At 58.2% G+C, this 15,484-nt stretch overlaps 8 non-coding genes across 8 annotated transcripts; 4 read left to right on the top strand and 4 right to left on the bottom strand.

The window, feature by feature from the left end:
- The first annotated feature begins 2,898 nt into the window (after positions 1-2,898).
- Positions 2,899-2,971, top strand: trnaa-agc (transfer RNA alanine (anticodon AGC)). The gene has a single exon. It is a non-coding gene; the product is annotated as a tRNA-Ala (tRNA).
- Positions 2,972-3,248: 277 nt separating this feature from the next.
- On the bottom strand, positions 3,249-3,321 carry trnam-cau (transfer RNA methionine (anticodon CAU)). Its single transcript has one exon. It is a non-coding gene; the product is annotated as a tRNA-Met (tRNA).
- Positions 3,322-4,544: 1,223 nt separating this feature from the next.
- trnaa-agc (transfer RNA alanine (anticodon AGC)) lies at positions 4,545-4,617 on the top strand. Its single transcript has one exon. It is a non-coding gene; the product is annotated as a tRNA-Ala (tRNA).
- Positions 4,618-6,539: 1,922 nt separating this feature from the next.
- trnam-cau (transfer RNA methionine (anticodon CAU)) lies at positions 6,540-6,612 on the bottom strand. The gene has a single exon. It is a non-coding gene; the product is annotated as a tRNA-Met (tRNA).
- A 2,869-nt stretch (positions 6,613-9,481) lies between these two features.
- Positions 9,482-9,554, top strand: trnaa-agc (transfer RNA alanine (anticodon AGC)). The gene has a single exon. It is a non-coding gene; the product is annotated as a tRNA-Ala (tRNA).
- Positions 9,555-9,831: 277 nt separating this feature from the next.
- trnam-cau (transfer RNA methionine (anticodon CAU)) lies at positions 9,832-9,904 on the bottom strand. Its single transcript has one exon. It is a non-coding gene; the product is annotated as a tRNA-Met (tRNA).
- A 1,573-nt stretch (positions 9,905-11,477) lies between these two features.
- Positions 11,478-11,550, bottom strand: trnam-cau (transfer RNA methionine (anticodon CAU)). The gene has a single exon. It is a non-coding gene; the product is annotated as a tRNA-Met (tRNA).
- A 2,869-nt stretch (positions 11,551-14,419) lies between these two features.
- On the top strand, positions 14,420-14,492 carry trnaa-agc (transfer RNA alanine (anticodon AGC)). The gene has a single exon. It is a non-coding gene; the product is annotated as a tRNA-Ala (tRNA).
- Positions 14,493-15,484: the final 992 nt, after the last annotated feature.

Below are 15,484 nucleotides of genomic sequence, written 5' to 3'. Positions count from 1 at the left end.
TGTGGGCTGACAGAGGCCACGTTTTCCAGATTGTCCCTGACTGAGGCAGCACAGAGTCCTCTGTGAAACAGGGAAGAACATGAACACAGTGACAAATGGGGAATGAGGAAGTAGATCAAATGGGACAGAGCTCGCTTTGCACAGAAGAGACAGTGGGATTGATGTGGGCATTCTCCACTCCCATTTCAAATGGGTAGTTTACGCTTGGACAAAGCAGGTTCACAAGCGAGACAAGCTGTTTCCATCTGCATGCTCCCACCGAACAGTCAAGGAAGATGAAATGCTTGACGCTTCAACTAAAAGCATGCACCTCAATGTTGTTAAGAAGTGCATAAAAAATGACAAGCTGAGGACCAAAAGCAAACCCACGATGCATAGACATTTACACTGACAGAGAAAGTAAAGCCCTTAAAGGGAACAGATCGATGTGAAACTGTTTGATTGTGAATTAAAATGTCGGGGAGAAGACGAAGGAGCCCCCAATTCCTGTCATGAAAACCGCTTGTGGACTTTCTCTCTGCAAAGTCCTACATGTACAGGGTGTGAGACTCCCACAGTCGTATGTGTCGACCAGCACTGCACGCTAGCAGGTCAGCACCGAGGCGAAAGCAACACAAGTGTCCCGGTGCTCACGCAGGGCTCCCCAGTGCTCCCTCAGAATTGTGGAGGACGCCATCGGCGACTCAAGTGTGCTCGGCATCTGTGTGTGGCGGCTTGTACCTGACAGCAGCACTTTTCCGAACGTGACAGCGGACTCGCATCTTTCGAGGAAGAAGGAATAGCCCTCGTGTCTCGTTGCGTCCCAGGGCAAACACTTGTCTTTCCACAGAGTACGCTTTCTTCTTCGGAGGATTCTGCCTGTGCTCGTTGTGGCACGTCTGCAGTGGCAACACATGACCATCAGGCTGCGCCCTGTAGGAATGGAGCATCCAGAGAGTCAGCGTGCTCTCAAAAGTCAAGGGAGTCTGCAATAAGTTAGACAGGGGTCACGAGCGATGCCTCAGACTTGCGGTAGCTGGTCACGCCGCTCTGCTCGCTCGCAATCTGCAACGTGCGGCTCAGCGCCGATGCTTTCAGCGGCACCGTGTTTTCCGGAAAGCTTCGGCTACCCGGCTCCTGATTCGGCTCGAACGTGCCGATTGTGCGGCTGAATGCAGCGTGCAATGGCGACGGGAAATTCCCTGCTGATCTCGGGTCCCCACAGTAAGCCCCTGAGAAACTGATGGGACCAGCCAGTCAACCAGACAGGTGAGGGGAATTAGCTCAAGTGGTAGAACGCTCGCTTAGCATGCGAGAGGTAGTGGGATCGATGCCCACATTCTCCACTTTGGTTTTTCCCTCAGGAAGCAAGCTGTAGAGCCTGGAAGCTCGATCTCGAGACAACAATCCGATCGTGTGCAAGGTCTTTGCTGACGCGCAGGACAGCTGGATGGGTGGGGTCTAAATTCTCTGTCTGGAAAGGACAGGCCGCGTGTCGTCAAGACGCCCGACGCGTCGGCCGCCCTTTCGCTCTGGTGTGCTCGGATCAAATCGGGCATCCAGCAAATTATGTCTGCTGCTGAGAACATCAAAACACGATAAAAGGCCCCCGTCTCTCAAGTTTGCCTTCTCTGAGGATTGAACTCAGGACCTTCCGATTATGAGACTGACGCGCTGCCTACTGCACTAAGAAGGCACAGCAAAGCCCAGCCAGCAGCCAGAGTCGGCCGCTTTCCCAGGCGCCACTCAACCCCAAACCAAACCTTGTCAGAAACCCGCAGCTCAGGATAGGGCAGGAGAGCGCCTTCCGATCCACAGTGGCAAAACGTCGCCCGTTACGTGGCAGGCTGCAGCCCGAGCAGGGACACGACCCAACGGCGGCGTCTTGGATCCTCGCGTCCGCAAGTCGGTATGTCCGGCGCGCGGCAGCCAACGATCGGCAAAGCAGTTCACCGCTTTGTAGCGCCGCGCCGCAACGTGCAAAGATCCTTTGCTCAGCACGCAATGCAGGCAAGAATGACGCGCTTCCTTCTACAGAAAGGAGGCCTGGGTTTTCCCAGCGACGCTATGTCGACAAGCAGCGCTCTAAACTGCTGGGTTGCGGCTTACGACGTCAGGGTGAAGACGCAAGAGCCCTCCGTTCCTGTCGATGAAAACCGCTCGTGAACTTGGCTTTGCTTTCTCTTCATAAAATCCGACACATGCAGGGTGTGCGACTCCCTCAGTCGCACGTGTCGACCAGCACTGCATCCTAGGAGGCCAGCACCGATTCGAAAGCGACACAAGCATCCCGCCGCTCACGCGGGGCTCCCCGGTACTCCCTCAGACATGTGGCGGCTGCCGTCGGCGTCTGGGTTGTCTTGGCGTCTGCGTGTGGCGGCTCGTACCTGACAGCAGGACTTTTCCGAACGTGGCAGCGGGCTCGCATCTTTCGAGGACGAAGGAATAGCCCTCCTTTCTCGTCGCGGCCCAGCCCGAACACTTGCCCTTCTCCAGAGTACGCTCTCTTCTTCGGAGGTTTCTGCCTGTCCTCGTTGTGGCATATCTGCAGTGGCACACCAAGACCAGCAGGCTGCGCCCTGCAGGAAGGTTACTTCCAGAGAGTCAGCGCGTGCTCAAAGGTGGAGGGACTCTGCAATCAGTCAGACAGGGATCTCGAGCACTGCCTCAGACTCGCAGTGGCTGTTCACGCCGCTCAGCTCGCTCGCAATCTGCAACGTGCGGCTCAGCGCCGATGCTTTCGGCGGCACCGTGTTTTCCGGAAAGCTTCGGCTACCCGGCTCCTCATTCCGCTCGAACGTGCCGATTGTGCGGCTGAATGCAGCGTGCAATTGCGACGGGAAATTCCCTGCTGCTCTCGGGTCCCCACAGAAAGCCCCTGAGAAACTGATGGGACCAGCCAGTCAACCAGACAGGTGAGGGGAATTAGCTCAAGTGGTAGAGCGCTCGCTTAGCATGCGAGAGGTAGTGGGATCGATGCCCACATTCTCCACTTTGGTTTTTCCCTCAGGAAGCAAGCTGAAGAGCCTGGAAGCTCGATCTCGAGACAAAAATCCGATCGTGTGCAAGGTCTTTGCTGACGCGCAGGACTGCTGGATGGGTGGGGTCTAAATTCTCTGTCTGGAAAGGACAGGCCGCGTGTCGTCAAGACGCCCGACGCGTTGGCAGCCCGTTCGCTCTGGTGTGCTCGGATCAAATCGGGCGTCCAGCAAATTATGTCTGCTGCTGAGAAAATCAAAACACGATAAAAGGCCACCCTCTCTCAAGTTTGCCTTCTCTGAGGATTGAACTCAGGACTTTCAGATTATGAGACTGACGCGCTGCCTACTGCGCTAAGAAGGCACAGCAGAGCCCAGCCAGCAGCCAGAGTAGGCCGGTTTCCCAGGCGCCACTCAACCCCAAACCAAACCTTGTCAGAAACCCGCAGCTCAGGAGAGGGCAGGAGAGCGCCTTCCGATCCACAGTGGCAAAACGTCGCCCGTTACGTGGCCGGCTGCAGCCCGAGCAGGGACACGACCCAACGGCGGCGTCTTGGATCCTCGCGTCCGCAAGTCGGTATGTCCGGCGCGCGGCAGCCAACGATCGGCAAAGCAGTTCACCGCTTTGTCACGCCGCGCCGCAACGTACAAAGATCCTTTGCTCAGCACGCAATGCAGGCAAGAATGACGCGCTTCCTTCTACAGATAGTAGGCCTGGGTTTTCCCAGCGACGCTTTGTCGACAAGCAGCGCTCTAAACTGCTGGGTTGCGGCTTACGACGTCAGGGTGAAGACGCAAGAGCCCTCCGTTCCTGTCGATGAAAACCGCTCGTGAACTTGGCTTTGCTTTCTCTTCATAAAATCCGACACGTGCAGGGTGTGCGACTCCCTCAGTCGCACATGTCGACCAGCACTGCATCCTAGGAGGTCAGCACCAATTCGAAAGCGACACAAGCGTCCCGCCGCTCACACGCGGCTCCCCGGTGCTCCCTCAGACATGTGGCGGCTGCCGTCGGCGTCTCGGTTGCCTTGGCGTCTGCGTGTGGCGGCTCGTACCTGACAGCAGGACTTTTCGGAACGTGGCAGCGGGCTCGCATCTTTCGAGGACGAAGGAATAGCCCTCCTTTCTCGTCGCGTCCCAGCCCGAACAATTGCCCTTTTCCAGAGTACGCTCTCTTCGTCGGAGGATTCTGCCTGTCCTCCTTGTGGCACGTCTGCAGTGGCACACCGAGACCATCAGGCTGCGCCCTGTAGGAACGGTACTTCCAGAGAGTCAGCGCGTGCTCAAAGGTCGAGGGACTCTGCAATCAGTCAGACAGGGATCTCGAGCACTGACTCAGACTCGCAGTGGCCGTTCACGCCGCTCAGCTCGCTCGCAATCTGCAACGTGCGGCTCAGCGCCGATGCTTTCGGCGGCACCGTGTTTTCCGGAAAGCTTCGGCTACCCGGCTCCTCATTCCGCTCGAACGTGCCGATTGTGCGGCTGAATGCAGCGTGCAATGGCGACGGGAAATTCCCTGCTGATCTCGGGTCCCCACAGAAAGCCCCTGAGAAACTGATGGGACCAGCCAGTCAACCAGACAGGTGAGGGGAATTAGCTCAAGTGGTAGAGCGCTCGCTTAGCATGCGAGAGGTAGTGGGATCGATGCCCACATTCTCCACTTTGGTTTTTCCCTCAGGAAGCAAGCTGTAGAGCCTGGAAGCTCGATCTCGAGACAACAATCCGATCGTGTGCAAGGTCTTTGCTGACGCGCAGGACAGCTGGATGGGTGGGGTCTAAATTCTCTGTCTGGAAAGGACAGGCCGCGTGTCGTCAAGACGCCCGGCGCGTCGGCAGCCCGTTCGCTCTGGTGTGCTCGGATCAAATCGGGCTCCAGCAAATTATGTCTGCCGCTGAGAACATCAAAACACGATAAAAGGCCACCGTCTCTCAAGTTTGCCTTCTCTGAGGATTGAACTCAGGACCTTCCGATTATGAGACTGACACGCTGCCTACTGCGCTAAGAAGGCACAGCAAAGCCCAGCCAGCAGCCAGAGTCGGCCGCTTTCCCAGGCGCCACTCAACCCCAAACCAAACCTTGTCAGAAACCCGCAGCTCAGGATAGGGCAGGAGAGCGCCTTCCGATCCACAGTGGCAAAACGTCGCCCGTTACGTGGCAGGCTGCAGCCCGAGCAGGGACACGACCCAACGGCGGCGTCTTGGATCCTCGCGTCCGCAAGTCGGTATGTCCGGCGCGCGGCAGCCAACGATCGGCAAAGCAGTTCACCGCTTTGTAGCGCCGCGCCGCAACGTGCAAAGATCCTTTGCTCAGCACGCAATGCAGGCAAGAATGACGCGCTTCCTTCTACAGAAAGGAGGCCTGGGTTTTCCCAGCGACGCTTTGTCGACAAGCAGCGCTCTAAACTGCTGGGTTGCGGCTTACGACGTCAGGGTGAAGACGCAAGAGCCCTCCGTTCCTGTCGATGAAAACTGCTCGTGAACTTGGCTTTGCTTTGTCTTCGTAAAATCCGACACATGCAGGGTGTGCGACTCCCTCAGTCGCACGTGTCGACCAGCACTGCATCCTAGGAGGTCAGCACCGATTCGAAAGCGACACAAGCGTCCCGCCGCTCACGCGGGGCTCCCCGGTACTCCCTCAGACATGTGGCGGCTGCCGTCGGCGTCTCGGTTGTCTTGGCGTCTGCGTGTGGCGGCTCGTACCTGACAGCAGGACTTTTCCGAACGTGGCAGCGGGCTCGCATCTTTCGAGGACGAAGGAATAGCCCTCCTTTCTCGTCGCGGCCCAGCCCGAACACTTGCCATTCTCCAGAGTACGCTCTCTTCTTCGGTGGATTCTGCCTGTCCTCCTTGTGGCACCTCTGCAGTGGCACACCAAGACCAGCAGCCTGCGCCCTGTAGGAAGGTTACTTCCAGAGAGTCAGCGCGTTCTCAAAGGTTGAGGGACTCTGCAATCAGTCAGACAGGGATCTCGAGCACTGCCTCAGACTCGCAGTGGCTGTTCACGCCGCTCAGCTCGCTCGCAATCTGCAACGTGCGGCTCAGCGCCGATGCTTTCGGCGGCACCGTGTTTTCCGGAAAGCTTCGGCTACCCGGCTCCTGATTCCGCTCGAACGTGCCGATTGTGCGGCTGAATGCAGCGTGCAATGGCGACGGGAAATTCCCTGCTGCTCTCGGGTCCCCACAGAAAGCCCCTGAGAAACTGCCGGGACCAGCCAGTCAACCAGACAGGTGAGGGGAATTAGCTCAAGTGGTAGAGCGCTCGCTTAGCATGCGTGAGGTAGTGGGATCGATGCCCACATTCTCCACTTTGGTTTTTCCCTCAGGAAGCAAGCTGAAGAGCCTGGAAGCTCGATCTCGAGACAAAAATCCGATCGTGTGCAAGGTCTTTGCTGACGCGCAGGACTGCTGGATGGGTGGGGTCTATATTCTCTGTCTGGAAAGGACAGGCCGCGTGTCGTCAAGATGCCCGACGCATCGGCAGCCCGTTCGCTCTGGTGTGCTCGGATCAATTCGGGCGTCCAGCAAATTATGTCTGCTGCTGAGAAAATCAAAACACGATAAAAGGCCACCCTCTCTCAAGTTTGCCTTCTCTGAGGATTGAACTCAGGACCTTCAGATTATGAGACTGACGTGCTGTCTACTGCGCTAAGAAGGCACAGCAGAGCCCAGCCAGCAGCCAGAGTAGGCCGGTTTCCCAGGCGCCACTCAACCCCAAACCAAACCTTGTCAGAAACCCGCAGCTCAGGAGAGGGCAGGAGAGCGCCTTCCGATCCACAGTGGCAAAACGTCACCCGTTACGTGGCAGGCTGCAGCCCGAGCAGGGACACGACCCAACGGCGGCGTCTTGGATCCTCGTGTCCGCAAGTCGCTATGTCCGGCGCGCGGCAGCCAACGATTGGCAAAGCAGTTCACCGCTTTGTCGCACCGCACCGCAACGTGCAAAGATCCTTTGCTCAGCACGCAATGCAGGCAAGAATGACGCGCTTCCTTCTCCAGAAAGTAGGCCTGGGTTTTCCCAGCGACGCTTTGTCGACAAGCAGCGCTCTAAACTGCTGGGTTGCGGCTTACGACGTCAGGGTGAAGACGCAAGAGCCCTCCGTTCCTGTCGATGAAAACCGCTCGTGAACTTGGCTTTGCTTTCTCTTCGTAAAATCCGACACGTGCAGGGTGTGCGACTCCCTCAGTCGCACGTGTCGACCAGCACTGCATCCTAGGAGTTCAGCACCGATTCGAAAGCGACACAAGCGTCCCGCCGCTCACGCGGGGCTCCCCGATACTCCCTCAGACATGTGGCGGCTGCCGTCGGCGTCTCGGTTGTCTTGGCGTCTGCGTGTGGCGGCTCGTACCTGACAGCAGGACTTTTCTGAACGTGGCAGCAGGCTCGCATCTTTCGAGGACGAAGGAATAGCCCTCCTTTCTCGTCGCGGCCCAGCCCGAACACTTGCCCTTCTCCAGAGTACGGTCTCTTCTTCGGAGGATTCTACCTGTCCTCGTTGTGGCACGTCTGCAGTGGCACACCAAGACCAGCAGGCTGCGCCCTGTAGGAAGGTTACTTCCAGAGAGTCAGCGCGTGCTCAAAGGTCGAGGGACTCTGCAATCAGTCAGACAGGGATCTCGAGCACTGCCTCAGACTCGCAGTGGCTGTTCACACCGCTCAGCTCGCTCGCAATCTGCAACGTGCGGCTCAGCGCCGATGCTTTCGGCGGCACCGTGTTTTCCGGAAAGCTTCGGCTACCCGGCTCCTGATTCCGCTCGAACGTGCCGATTGTGCAGCTGAATGCAGCGTGCAATGGCGACGGGAAATTCCCTGCTGCTCTCGGGTCCCCACAGAAAGCCCCTGAGAAACTGATGGGACCAGCCAGTCAACCAGACAGGTAAGGGAAATTAGCTCAAGTGGTAGAGCGCTTGCTTAGCATGCGAGAGGTAGTGGGATCGATGCCCACATTCTCCACTTTGGTTTTTCCCTCAGGAAGCAAGCTGAAGAGCCTGGAAGCTCGATCTCGAGACAAAAATCCGATCGTGTGCAAGGTCTTTGCTGACGCGCAGGACAGCTGGATGGGTGGGGTCTAAATTCTCTGTCTGGAAAGGACAGGCCGCGTGTCGTCAAGACGCCCGGCGCGTCGGCAGCCCGTTCGCTCTGGTGTGCTCGGATCAAATCGGGCGTCCAGCAAATTATGTCTGCCGCTGAGAACATCAAAACACGATAAAAGGCCACCCTCTCTCAAGTTTGACTTCTCTGAGGATTGAACTCAGGACCTTCCGATTATGAGACTGACGCGCTGCCTACTGCGCTAAGAAGGCACAGCAAAGCCCAGCCAGCAGCCAGAGTCGGCCGCTTTCCCAGGCGCCACTCAACCCCAAACCAAACCTTGTCAGAAACCCGCAGCTCAGGATAGGGCAGGAGAGCGCCTTCCGATCCACAGTGGCAAAACGTCGCCCGTTACGTGGCAGGCTGCAGCCCGAGCAGGGACACGACCCAACGGCGGCGTCTTGGATCCTCGCGTCCGCAAGTCGGTATGTCCGGCGCGCGGCAGCCAACGATCGGCAAAGCAGTTCACCGCTTTGTAGCGCCGCGCCGCAACATGCAAAGATCCTTTGCTAATCACGCAATGCAGGCAAGAATGACACGCTTCCTTCTACAGAAAGGAGGCCTGGGTTTTCCCAGCGACGCTTTGTCGACAAGCAGCGCTCTAAACTGCTGGGTTGCGGCTTACGACGTCAGGGTGAAGACGCAAGAGCCCTCCGTTCCTGTCGATGAAAACTGCTCGTGAACTTGGCTTTGCTTTCTCTTCGTAAAATCCGACACATGCAGGGTGTGCGACTCCCTCAGTCGCACGTGTCGACCAGCACTGCATCCTAGGAGGTCAGCACCGATTCGAAAGCGACACAAGCGTCCCGCCGCTCACGCGGGGCTCCCCGGTACTCCCTCAGACATGTGGCGGCTGCCGTCGGCGTCTCGGTTGTCTTGGCGTCTGCGTGTGGCGGCTCGTACCTGACAGCAGGACTTTTCCGAACGTGGCAGCGGGCTCGCATCTTTCGAGGACGAAGGAATAGCCCTCCTTTCTCGTCGCGGCCCAGCCCGAACACTTGCCATTCTCCAGAGTACGCTCTCTTCTTCGGTGGATTCTGCCTGTCCTCCTTGTGGCACGTCTGCAGTGGCACACCGAGACCATCAGGCTGCGCCCTGTAGGAACGGTACTTCCAGAGAGTCAGCGCGTGCTCAAAGGTCGAGGGACTCTGCAATCAGTCAGACAGGGATCTCGAGTACTGACTCAGACTCGCAGTGGCCGTTCACGCCGCTCACCTCGCTCGTAATCTGCAACGTGCGGCTCAGCGCCGATGCTTTCGGCGGCACCGTGTTTTCCGGAAAGCTTCGGCTACGCGGCTCCTGATTCCGCTCGAACGTGCCGATTGTGCGGCTGAATGCAGCGTGCAATGGCGATGGGAAATTCCCTGCTGATCTCGGGTCCCCACAGAAAGCCCCTGAGAAACTGATGGGACCAGCCAGTCAACCAGACAGGTGAGGGGAATTAGCTCAAGTGGTAGAGCGCTCGCTTAGCATGCGAGAGGTAGTGGGATCGATGCCCACATTCTCCACTTTGGTTTTTCCCTCAGGAAGCAAACTGTAGAGCCTGGAAGCTCGATCTCGAGACAACAATCCGATCGTGTGCAAGGTCTTCGCTGACGCGCAGGACAGCTGGATGGGTGGGGGCTAAATTCTCTGTCTGGAAAGGACAGGCCGCGTGTCGTCAAGACGCCCGGCGCGTCGGCAGCCCGTTCGCTCTGGTGTGCTCGGATCAAATCGGGCGTCCAGCAAATTATGTCTGCCGCTGAGAACATCAAAACACGATAAAAGGCCACCGTCTCTCAAGTTTGCCTTCTCTGAGGATTGAACTCAGGACCTTCCGATTATGAGACTGACGCGCTGCCTACTGCGCTAAGAAGGCACAGCAGAGCCCAGCCAGCAGCCAGAGTCGGCCGCTTTCCCAGGCGCCACTCAACCCCAAACCAAAACTAGTCAGAAACCCGCAGCTCAGGATAGGGCAGGAGAGCGCCTTCCGATCCACAGTGGCAAAACGTCGCCCGTTACATGGCAGGCTGCAGCCCGAGCAGGGACACGACCCAACGGCGGCGTCTTGGAACCTCGCGTCCGCAAGTCGGTATGTCCGGCGCGCGGCAGCCAACGATCGGCAAAGCAGTTCACCGCTTTGTAGCGCCGCGCCGCAACGTGCAAAGATCCTTTGCTCAGCACGCAATGCAGGCAAGAATGACGCGCTTCCTTCTACAGAAAGGAGGCCTGGGTTTTCCCAGCGACGCTTTGTCGACAAGCAGCGCTCTAAACTGCTGGGTTGCGGCTTACGACGTCAGGGTGAAGACGCAAGAGCCCTCCGTTCCTGTCGATGAAAACCGCTCGTGAACTTGGCTTTGCTTTCTCTTCGTAAAATCCGACACGTGCAGGGTGTGCGACTCCCTCAGTCGCACGTGTTGACCAGCACTGCATCCTAGGAGGTCAGCACCGATTCGAAAGTGACACAAGCGTCCCGCCGCTCACACGGGGCCCCCCGGTGCACCCTCAGACATGTGGCGGCTGCCGTCGGCGTCTCGGTTGTCTTGGCGTCTGCGTGTGGCGGCTCGTACCTGACAGCAGGACTTTTCCGAACGTGGCAGCGGGCTCGCATCTTTCGAGGACGAAGGAATAGCCCTCCTTTCTCGTCGCGGCCCAGCCCGAACACTTGCCCTTCTCCAGAGTACGCTCTCTTCTTCGGAGGTTTCTGCCTGTCCTCGTTGTGGCACGTCTGCAGTGGCACACCAAGACCAGCAGCCTGCGCCCTGTAGGAAGGTTACTTCCAGAGAGTCAGCGCGTTCTCAAAGGTTGAGGGACTCTGCAATCAGTCAGACAGGGATCTCGAGCACTGCCTCAGACTCGCAGTGGCTGTTCACGCCGCTCAGCTCGCTCGCAATCTGCAACGTGCGGCTCAGCGCCGATGCTTTCGGCGGCACCGTGTTTTCCGGAAAGCTTCGGCTACCCGGCTCCTGATTCCGCTCGAACGTGCCGATTGTGCGGCTGAATGCAGCGTGCAATGGCGACGGGAAATTCCCTGCTGCTCTCGGGTCCCCACAGAAAGCCCCTGAGAAACTGACGGGACCAGCCAGTCAACCAGACAGGTGAGGGGAATTAGCTCAAGTGGTAGAGCGCTCGCTTAGCATGCGTGAGGTAGTGGGATCGATGCCCACATTCTCCACTTTGGTTTTTCCCTCTGGAAGCAAGCTGAAGAGCCTGGAAGCTCGATCTCGAGACAAAAATCCGATCGTGTGCAAGGTCTTTGCTGACGCGCAGGACTGCTGGATGGGTGGGGTCTATATTCTCTGTCTGGAAAGGACAGGCCGCGTGTCGTCAAGAGGCCCGACGCGTCGGCAGCCCGTTCGCTCTGGTGTGCTCGGATCAAATCGGGCGTCCAGCAAATTATGTCTGCTGCTGAGAAAATCAAAACACGATAAAAGGCCACCCTCTCTCAAGTTTGCCTTCTCTGAGGATTGAACTCAGGATCTTCAGATTATGAGACTGACGCGCTGCCGACAGCGCTAAGAAGGCACAGCACAGCCCAGCCAGCAGCCAGAGTAGGCCGGTTTCCCAGGCGCCACTCAACCCCAAACCAAACCTTGTCAGAAACCCGCAGCTCAGGAGAGGGCAGGAGAGCGCCTTCCGATCCACAGTGGCAAAACGTCGCCCGTTACGTGGCAGGCTGCAGCCCGAGCAGGGACACGACCCAACGGCGGCGTCTTGGATCCTCGCGTCCGCAAGTCGGTATGTCCGGCACGCGGCAGCCAACGATCGGCAAAGCAGTTCACCGCTTTGTAGCGCCGTGCCGCAATGTGCAAAACATCCTTTCCTCAGCACGCAATGCAGGCAAGAATGACGCGCTTCCTTCTACAGAAAGGAGGCCTGGGTTTTCCCAGCGACGCTTTGTCGACAAGCAGCGCTCTAAACTGCTGGGTTGCGGCTTACGACGTCAGGGTGAAGACGCAAGAGCCCTCCGTTCCTGTCGATGAAAACCGCTCGTGAACTTGGCTTTGCTTTCTCTTCGTAAAATCCGACACGTGCAGGGTGTGCAACTCCCGCAGTCGCACGTGTCGACCAGCACTGCATCCTAGGAGGTCAGCACCGATTCGAAAGCGACACAAGCGTCCCGCCGCTCACGCGGGGCTCCCCGATACGCCCTCAGACATGTGGCGGCTGCCGTCGGCGTCTCGGTTGTCTTGGCGTCTGCGTGTGGCGGCTCGTACCTGACAGCAGGACTTTTCCGAACGTGGCAGCGGGCTCGCATCTTTCGAGGACGAAGGAATAGCCCTCCTTTCTCGTCGCGGCCCAGGCCGAACACTTGCCATTCTCCAGAGTACGCTCTCTTCTTCGGTGGATTCTGCCTGTCCTCGTTGTGGCACGTCTGCAGTGGCACACCAAGACAAGCAGGCTGCGCCCTGTAGGAAGGTTACTTCCACAGAGTCAGCGCGTGCTCAAAGGTCGAGGGACTCTGCAATCAGTCAGACAGGGATCTCGAGCACTGCCTCAGACTCGCAGTGGCTGTTCACGCCGCTCAGCTCGCTCGCAATCTGCAACGTGCGGCTCAGCGCCGATGCTTTCGTCGGCACCGTGTTTTCCGGAAAGCTTCGGCTACCCGGCTCCCGATTCCGCTCGAACGTGCCGATTGTGCGGCTGAACGCAGCGTGCAATGGCGACGGGAAATTCCCTGCTGCTCTCGGGTCGCCACAGAAAGCCCCTGTGAAACTGACGGGACCAGCCAGGAAACCAGACAGGTGAGGGGAATTAGCTCAAGTGGTAGAGTGCTCGCTTAGCATGCGAGAGGTAGTGGGATCGATGCCCAGATTCTCCACTTTGGTTTTTCCCTCAGGAAGCAAGCTGAAGAGCCTGGAAGCTCGATCTCGAGACAAAAATCCGATCGTGTGCAAGGTCTTTGCTGACGCGCAGGACTGCTGGATGGGTGGGGTCTATATTCTCTGTCTGGAAAGGACAGGCCGCGTGTCGTCAGACGCCCGACGCGTCGGCAGCCCCTTCGCTCTGGTGTGCTCGGATCAAATCGGGCGTCCAGCAAATTATGTCTGCTGCTGAGAAAATCAAAACACGATAAAAGGCCACCCTCTCTCAAGTTTGCCTTCTCTGAGGATTGAACTCAGGAGCTTCCGATTATGAGACTGACGCGCTGCCTACTGCGCTAAGAAGGCACAGCAGAGCCCAGCCAGCAGCCAGAGTAGGCCGGTTTCCCAGGCGCCACTCAACCCCAAACCAAACCTTGTCAGAAACCCGCAGCTCAGGAGAGGGCAGGAGAGCGCCTTCCGATCCACAGTGGCAAAACGTCGCACGTTACGTGGCAGGCTGCAGCCCGAGCAGGGACACGACCCAACGGCGGCGTCTTGGATCCTCGCGTCCGCAAGTCGGTATGTCCGGCACGCGGCAGCCAACGATCGGCAAAGCAGTTCACCGCTTTGTAGCGCCGCGCCGCAACGTGCAAAGATCCTTTGCTCAGCACGCAATGCAGGCAAGAATGACGCGCTTCCTTCTACAGAAAGGAGGCCTGGGTTTTCCCAGCGACGCTTTGTCGACAAGCAGCGCTCTAAACTGCTGGGTTGCGGTTTACGACATCAGGCTGAAGACGCAAGAGCCCTTCGTTCCTGTCGATGAAAACCGCTCGTGAACTTGGCTTTGCTTTCTCTTCGTAAAATCCGACACGTGCAGGGTGTGCGACTCCCTCAGTCGCACGTGTCGACCAGCACTGCATCCTAGGAGGTCAGCACTGATTCGAAAGCGACACAAGCGTCCCGCCGCTCACGCGGGGCTCCCCGGTACTCCCTGAGACATGTGGCGGCTGCCGTCGGCGTCTCGGTTGTCTTGGCGTCTGTGTGTGGCGGCTCGTACCTGACAGCAGGACTTTTCCGAACGTGGCAGCGGGCTCGCATCTTTCGAGGACGAAGGAATAGCCGTCCTTTCTCGTCGCGGCCCAGCCCGAACACTTGCCCTTCTCCAGAGTACGCTCTCTTCTTCGGAGGTTTCTGCCTGTCCTCGTTGTGGCACGTCTGCAGTGGCACACCAAGAGCAGCAGGCTGCGCCCTGTAGGAACGGTACTTCCAGAGAGTCAGCGCGTGCTCAAAGGTCGAGGGACTCTGCAATCAGTCAGACAGGGATCTCGAGCACTGCCTCAGACTCGCAGTGGCTGTTCACGCCGCTCAGCTCGCTCGCAATCTGCAACGTGCGGCTCAGCGCCGATGCTTTCGGCGGCACCGTGTTTTCCGGAAAGCTTCGGCTACCCGGCTCCCGATTCCGCTCGAACGTGCCGATTGTGCGGCTGAATGCAGCGTGCAATGGCGACGGGAAATTCCCTGCTGCTCTCGGGTCCCCACAGAAAGCCCCTGTGAAACTGACGGGACCAGCCAGTCAACCAGACAGGTGAGGGGAATTAGCTCAAGTGGTAGAGCGCTCGCTTAGCATGCGAGAGGTAGTGGGATCGATGCCCACATTCTCCACTTTGGTTTTTCCCTCAGGAAGCAAGCTGTAGAGCCTGGAAGCTCGATCTCGAGACAAAAATCCGATCGTGTGCAAGGTCTTTGCTGACGCGCAGGACTGCTGGATGGGTGGGGTCTATATTCTCTGTCTGGAAAGGACAGGCCGCGTGTCGTCAAGACGCCCGACGCGTCGGCAGCCCGTTCGCTCTGGTGTGCTCGGATCAAATCGGGCGTCCAGCAAATTATGTCTGCTGCTGAGAAAATCAAAACACGATAAAAGGCCACCCTCTCTCAAGTTTGCCTTCTCTGAGGATTGAACTCAGGACCTTCCGATTATGAGACTGACGCGCTGCCTACTGCGCTCAGAAGGCACAGCAGAGCCCAGCCAGCAGCCGGAGGAGGCCGGTTTCCCAGGCGCCACTCAACCCCAAACCAAACCTTGTCAGAAACCCGCAGCTCAGGAGAGGGCAGGAGAGCGCCTTCCGATCGACAGTGGCAAAACGTCGCCCGTTACGTGGCAGGCTGCAGCCCGAGCAGGGACACGACCCAACGGCGGCGTCTTGGATCCTCGCGTCCGCAAGTCGGTATGTCCGGCGCGCGGCAGCCAACGATCGGCAAAGCAGTTCACCGCTTTGTAGCGCCGCGCCGCAACGTGCAAAACATCCTTTGCTCAGCACGCAATGCAGGCAAGAATGACGCGCTTCCTTCTACAGAAAGGAGGCCTGGGTTTTCCCAGCGACGCTTTGTCGACAAGCAGCGCTCTAAACTGCTGGGTTGCGGCTTACGATGTCAGGGTGAAGACGCAAGAGCCCTCCGTTCCTGTCGATGGTAACCGCTCGTGAACTTGGCTTTGCTTTCTCTTCGTAAAATCCGACACGTGCAGGGTGTGCGACTCCCTCAGTCGCACGTGTCGACCAGCACTGCATCCTAGGAGGTCAGCACCGATTCGAAAGCGACACAAGCGTCAAGCCGCTCACGCGGGGCTCCCCGATACTCCCTCAGACATGTGGCGG

This window comes from Stegostoma tigrinum, chromosome 5 (assembly GCF_030684315.1).
Source record: "Stegostoma tigrinum isolate sSteTig4 chromosome 5, sSteTig4.hap1, whole genome shotgun sequence".
NCBI classification, from domain to species: domain Eukaryota; kingdom Metazoa; phylum Chordata; class Chondrichthyes; order Orectolobiformes; family Stegostomatidae; genus Stegostoma; species Stegostoma tigrinum.
This window is presented reverse-complemented; position numbering and strand designations above follow the sequence as displayed.